Source organism: Berghia stephanieae, chromosome 8, assembly GCF_034508935.2.
Source record: "Berghia stephanieae isolate SIO BIC M18660-M18661 chromosome 8, UCSD_Bste_1.3, whole genome shotgun sequence".
NCBI classification, from domain to species: domain Eukaryota; kingdom Metazoa; phylum Mollusca; class Gastropoda; order Nudibranchia; family Aeolidiidae; genus Berghia; species Berghia stephanieae.
Window position 1 is genome coordinate 43881500 of NC_088367.1, and position 7500 is coordinate 43888999.

At 35.9% G+C, this 7500-nt stretch overlaps 1 pseudogene across 1 annotated transcript in view; it reads right to left on the reverse strand.

Moving 5' to 3' along the window:
* The window catches only part of LOC144978735 (dihydropyrimidinase-like), a 56171-nt pseudogene that overhangs the window by 5753 nt on the left and 42918 nt on the right, over nucleotides 1–7500 (reverse strand). Inside the window, exons 8-12 of the transcript XR_013646580.1 lie at nucleotides 6751–6871; nucleotides 5055–5211; nucleotides 3560–3701; nucleotides 2727–2811; nucleotides 727–906 (exon numbers count right to left, since the gene is read on the reverse strand). The product of XR_013646580.1 is annotated as a dihydropyrimidinase-like (transcript). The remainder of the gene's footprint in view (nucleotides 1–726; nucleotides 907–2726; nucleotides 2812–3559; nucleotides 3702–5054; nucleotides 5212–6750; nucleotides 6872–7500) is intronic.

Consider the following 7500-nt stretch of genomic DNA (forward strand, 5'->3'; position numbering starts at 1 on the left):
CAAGGATTCAAAGGTTATTTTTAGGCAATTTGCCAATACAGAAAAAAGACTGAGATTAACCAGGCTTGAGTCGTGGGGGGGGGGGGGGGGGGGGGGGGGGGGGGGGGGGGGGGGTTGGGAAGTGACAGAGTGGTTAAGGCATTTCACTGTGTACCGGAAGGTCCCGTGTTTGAGACCCGCTTCAGGCACTTTCGTTTTTTTTTCCTTGGGAGAGAGTTATTAACCCCAATTTGCACACATGGACAACATGAGTGATTCCTGTAGACATCAATCATCTTGTTTGATGGATTATCTATATTCCTTCATGAAATGCCGCGGCGATGGTATCTTATGATGCAGTGGCGGAAAGGCGTAATTTTAAAATTCTTTTTAGTTGCAGTAAAGCTCCAAAATTCGGGTTTTACCCCATTGTCAAAAGAAAACGATGAATCAAACACTAAAGACGTCTCAACGATGAATGAAACACTTAAGATGTCTTTAGTCTTAATAATAATAATAATGCTGAAAACTTATATAGCGCTATAACTCCGAGACACCAGACTAAGCGCTTAAATTACAAAATACTTTGGCTGAGAGATACTTTCTCACTCACACACACACATACACACACACACACACACACACACACAAACACACACCCAGACACACAACTCACAATAGAAACCAGACGGACCTATCTTGCTTCTCATAACATCTACTAAAGACGAAACAGATATGTCTTCCTACCTGTCCTTCATCCATAACAATGTGTCCGTTTGTCATAACGTATTCGGGCACGCCGTGACACACCATACCCTCAAAGACATTGAAATCCACAGCCTGGTGGTGGGTCTTGGCACTGATCATACGCTGGGCCTCTGGGTTCCAGATCACAATATCGGCATCTGAGCCGACAGCTATCCTGCCCTGTAGAGGAAAAAATAAATAATTAAATATTACAGAAAAAATATTGTATAGGAACGATACAATCTCTCCATTTTCACTCTTTCGTTAGTACATTGTCTGTATAGTTCCTAAACTTTCGTTAGTATTTTCACGATCACAGGCTTCAGACAGCCCTTACCGTTTTCTAGAAAAAATATAATAACACCAACCCCCTCCCACCCTGACTATAGAAGGAATGAAACTGACGTCTTTGTTACTGGTATTGATTTTAGACAGCCATTTTAGTGATTAGTTCTCACTAAATTCTATCATTCAGACAGTAAATGCTTAAAGGTTACACATAGATTTGTGTGATGGTTGGTATGTTATATCCGGTGGGCGAATGTTGTCAGTATTTTACGTTAACACATAACATCAATACCGCAGACCATGCCACTGACATCATAGTCAGAATTAATTCAGTATAGATAATATGTGCTTGGCTAAGAAGCTCACAACATTGCCATCCGGAAGTATAACGGACCAACTATGTGTAACCTAGAATGTTTAGAGTCTGGATAATACAGTTTAGTGAGAATTACTCATAAGCACGGATGGCAAAATACAATAACAAAGACATGAGTGACGTCATCTTCGTTGTATCTATAGATTAAGTAACTACATATGACAAAAAAGGCCCTTGAACCCTGGAGATGTTTCCTGGTTTCTGAGTCTCTAAACGACAGTAATTCCTAATAACCATTTGGATGGGACACTTGTCTATCACAAAGTAGTTACCTTCAGTTACCCAATCACTGCTGGGTCAGTACAAAATAATCCTGACTACACCCAGGAAATAATAATAATAATAATAATAATAATAATAATAATAATAATAAATAATAATAATAATAATAATGATAATGATAATGATAATAATAAATAATAATAATAATAATAATAATAATAATAATAATAATAATAATAATAATAATAATAATAATATGTTATATATATAGCCCTCAACTTCCACATGAGTCCTCAGCGGCGCTTTACAATATTAATTGTCATTTGAACGTTCATTCTTTGACAATTTTGAGAATACATAAACAAACACATGCACACAAACTCAGTCACAGATACATTTACATTCATACATAATACACACACATACTTCACCAATATAACTCACTAACATTAGTAACTTATTCTTACGAAAAGAAAAAAAAATAATTAAAAACTTCAGTTATAAAGTGGAAATAGTCAGTCTGAACTTAAAGGTCAAAAACTGGAATAAAATAAACTTAAAATCAAAATTCGATTTAAGGATAAAATCCCTTTGATTTTTGGGTGTTCTATCACTGAACTATCAGGACCCCCAACTTCATGGTGACCATGGACAGAAATAAATTCACTATACTGGTGATTCTGTGAATAACCCATTTTTTTTTTTTATAGGACTCCAAACGATACAGTAAGATGAGATAAAGATCGGAATAAGTGTGTGTATGAAATGCCGATAGACAAATCAAGAAAAAAAAATACACGAAAAAAAACCCCAAAAATCCACCTGCCTTGACAGTCGAAAATTAGGAAATTAAATGAAACAATCTCTCTAATTAATCTTTTTAGATTGGTACTACAATAATCTAAAAACCTTACTTATTAATAGATGAGAAGGCATAAAACAAAAACAAAAAAACAAAACACATCACTGGATGGCTTTGGATATGAGATAACACACTCTCTAGGAACGAGCAACAGCAGGTAAAACCAACAACAAGTACAAATAGACAATGTGTCAGATGGATGATTACTCTAGATTATTTTACCAAAACAAAGATTCGATTTTCTGATTTTACCTTCTTGGGATACAAGTTGAACAATTTGGCGGCTGTGGTACTTGTAGCTGCCACAAATCGACAACGGATCCATCTTTCCTTGATGCTGAAAATAACCACACAAAAAAAGGACTTTTTTTTTTTTTTTCAGTTTGTAAAAGAAAAATAAATTTATATAGCATTACTCCATGGTGAACACCATGCTCTACTAAGCTTTTATCAATTTTTAAAAAAATCTGATGATGGATTTGCAAGAGAAAAATGATTCCATTCTAAACATCATGCTCTGAGCTCTCTCTCAATTAAAAAAATCTGATGATGGAAATTCAAATTTAAAGGCTATCTCTGAGGGCCATTTTTATATTTGTTTTTAAATAAAAAAATTCAAAACCTCTTAAGGTAGGTATCTATTTTCCCTTGATATTTTGATTGTTCGTATCACAAAAGATGTTCTACTACTACTATTATGAAAAATATTTTTCAAATATAAAATGAATTTATTTGTATGTGGTGATACAGGAGCATTGGATATAAGACAAAAAACAATATGTGTGATTTGAATTTAAAAAAAACAAAAAAAAACCCCAAAAAATCACACACACAAAAAAAAACAACTTTAAATTTTTTAAAAAATGATAAATAGCAAATACAAAAAAAACCCCAAAAAATCACACACACAAAAAAAAACAACTTTAAATTTTTTAAAAATGAAAAATAGCAAATACAACCCCCCCCCCCCCCCCCCCCCCCCCATCCAAAAAGGACCCTGTGTGATCTGAATAAAAAACAAACATGAAATAATAAAAAAAAAAAGAGAAAAGAGAAAAAAGCTGGAAAAGACAAATCTGCCGTACCACTCCGTTTTCCCAGATGACTGACATCCTGTCTTCCACACCATTCACTCCATGAGGAATACACCGGAAATCGTCCTTGCCCAGGGCTTTCTGATTGGCGTTGAAAGTACAGTTGTCACTTCCTGTCACTTGCAAGTCATTGCTACATTATAAACAAGCAAACATGAAAAAAAAAGTTTTTAACATTTGAATGATAAAAAAAATTGCCTCTAAAACAAAATAACATAAAATATGTATTCCTGTACAGCAGTAATTCTTGTAGAGCCAGAGTTCATCCCAGATTATATGACATTAAAAGATTGTCACAATTCCTTGCAACCTTTTGGATAGGATAGAAGTGCACAGTACTTTCTGCCAGATCTAACAAACACAGCAACGACTGACTGCTGGGTGGATAGGAGATCAGAATAAATCTGAGCTGTACCCAGGATTGATACTGTTCTTTTTACCTTTCAGATGAGTGCTCTAACCATTGAGCTATCTCTAAAGGTATCTGGTGTAAATGATTTCAAATGCAAATCAATTTGAGAGAAATCTAAAAAAAAAAAGCAGTTGATTGTTACCCTTTGGATAGGACGCTGGTCTATTGCAAAGTAATTTCTGTCAGATTAAACAGACTCAGCTACCCGATGACTGCTTGATAAACAGGCGGTGGGGGGTCAGAAAAAAAATCTGGACTTCACCTGGTATCCATTTCAGTCCCTTTTCATGTGAAATAATTTGGTAATCAGCTAATTTTTCGTTGTAATTTCTGAAATTTCAATTTGTATAAAACCTTTGTTTGTTTGTTTGTTTTTCGGGGTTTTACGGCACTTGCGACACATTTAGGTCGAATCAGCGCCAGTAAACAGAAAATAGAATGGTCAAAATATTCTAGATTTACAATCAAAGCACCCAAGACAAAGGGGATTGGTTCCGTAAGGGAACAGATGTAGATTCCAAGAGCATACCATCAACGTATTTAATTTGAAATCACATAAAAGTCTCATCCGGACACCAGCACAGGATTCCACTAAAATGTTTACAGAATACATATGACTAACAATGCATAACAGAGAGATGATTTACAAGGAAAAAATATCATCTCCCAAAACTAACACTATAGATTTGACTGTTTCCCTCCCAGCCAGGGTAGGGTATCCGGCCAGTACAAAACCAAGTATTCTCAATCCAAGACAAAGACAGAACACATGTTGGAAAACATATTATAGAGGGATAGAAGACACAGAAAGTGCCTCCCTGCCCACTATGGGAGGTCAGGAACCCCCCCCCCCCCCAGGTATTAAACCTTTATTTATCGAACAAACAGCAAGTGTTTAACTCTCTCGAGTTCACCCAAATTGAAAATCGAACAAATTTGTTCAATTTTCAAGGCATATGAACACAAGAGAGTTAAAACTAAACTTTCCTTACTGAATCAAAACATTTATTGTATGGAATTAAAAATAAAACAAAACAAATCCCATCCCATTCAAGATAGATTTATGCTACATACTTGGCCAAATAGTTCATGAGATATCCAGGCGTGTTAGGGTCATCTCTCAAAGGTGGAGATGTCACATGACCTGCTGCGTGTCTCCAACACTCGTTGTACTGATGTGTTCCGTCTGTGCCCAGGCCTGCTGCTGTTACTTCACCAAACACAACTTTACCTGGATTGACGGGAGAAACATGCATGGTCGTTTTTGCAATCTTTCTTTTTAATTTGAGAAAATTTGTACCAAACGGCATAAAGAAGACTGGAGCTGTATGTTTGTTTTAAAGGGTTTTACGGTGCTTGTGACATATTTAGGTCACATCACCGCCAGCAAAAAAAACGAAATGGGAAAGTCAAAATGTGTTGGAATTACAACAGACCTGCCAACCCTTCACACTCTAAAAGTGGAATCATAACATCAAAAAATAGGAATTTGAGACTAAAATAATAGAACTGTAAATGAGCTCTATAAAAATTGACTGAAACTGAAACTCTTCGTAATTCGTCGTAGCGGTAAAATCCAAAGAATCAAAATGAAAGGTAAACAGCAAGCTCACTTGAGCAAAGCAATGGCAGAAAACTAAATTGCGAGGGAATTAATTAGGCTACTTACCATTGTTCCTTATAATTAGGTACCCAATCAGTGAAGAAACTTAGAAACGGTCAACCAGTTTGTTTACAACATGAGGTAATCGAGATGTGCTTGTAGCAATCATTTAACTTTCGTTTTGAAGGTGTCTACATAACGAACTTTCGGTGTTTCGAATTTTTCTTTCTCATACTTTTCCTGTCCTTCAAGTAAATGTGGTCAATTTTGGCTTAGACGAAACAGTGAAATTTATCGCTCGGCGGCTCAGTTAAAATTGGCTACGACAGGTTTCGAAAGTGAAAAAATAATTTCACACTGGGGTGTGTTCAGACACGGCAATTCTAAAAAGCGTCGCTTAGCCTTGGCAATATATATCCATCATTAATATAAACGGCCCATGAGCTATGCGTGGGGCTGTGGAACATTCCTAGTTAACTTTACAGTCAATCGACTACGATTCATGAATTCTTTCTTTATTCATTTCTTTCTTCCCTTTTTAAAAATATTTGAATTTGACGAATTGACTGATTTCAGTTAATTGACTGAGAATTTACAGGTCTAAAATAATAGGAAATTCTTATTAATGGATAATAAGGTATTATAAAATGGGATCACACCAACTTTGCCACCAAACACACAAAACATTATTCTGGCACAGCTGGCAAAACTACACATATCAGATGTGCCAGGTGGTGGAATGGGAAAAGGGTAATGGAGTGCAATTAATTTTCCTACATAGCTCCTCTTGGCAATCATTAAAAAAAATATCACCTTTTTAACCACCTCCCCCCCCCCTCCACCCCCAACCAACTCCTTTTCTAAAAAAAATATTTTCTCTCTTCTTCTTACCATTATCATCACTTTTGAAAATCGGAATTTTAGAGACAACGGCAGAAAGGAAGAGTGAAAATAGGAATGATTCCACCAAAAGTGGAAGGGTTGGCAGGTATGAATTACAATTAAAGCATCCCAGAAAAATTAAGACGAAGCGGGATTGGTTTAAACAGGGAATTAATTTGTTCAATTTTCAATTATGTTGGACTCGAGATGTTTAAGTATTTCTATAAAGAGAATCATTGTTAATAATAAAAAAATATGAGCTGGATTACTATTGCATCATCTCACCATGTTTTCTGGACCTGGCGATGACATCAGCAGATCCTTTACTCATGACTTTGACAACATAGAGAGGAGCACCGGCTTGGTCTGCTATCAACACTGCTCTTTGTGTAGCTTGCTCTTCTGACTGAAATCATCATGAGAAATTAAAAAAAAAGCATTGGTAAATATTAAAGGAGAGGATGAAAGCAGTCTCTTAAACTTGAAAATATTTATTTAAAAACCCCCCAAAACTACTGGTTTTCCTCTTATTTTAACCAGTAGATTTTTGACCAATCAAAACATGGAATTTGTGACACAACTTCACACGTGCTTGGACAAACATACTTGGTTGTTTATAAACAATAACGAAAATTAAATCAATCTCTCTCTGATCATTGTTATTGTTTTTATACCCCAGATGGGTGACCAGTTATCACATGATTTTCTCGATCATAACATTATAGTAATTCCCTGTGTAAATAGCTATGTACTCATTTTACACCTGAGTATGGTGACAGAATGTGAGTAAAGAACCTTTTCCAAGGACTCAATTATGCGCCACTCAAAGAGGGGACTCGAACCACACGACTCCGACCAGAAGGTGAGAGTCATACTACAAGACCATGCACCACGTAGCCGCATATTTACACAATTTACAATGAGTTTTGAAGATGCAGATTTAATATTTATGGCCCTGACTTCCCCAGCATAATACCATTATTAGACAGTGGGTCACAAATACAAGATATCACACTAGTTGTCAAGCCTGGAAAT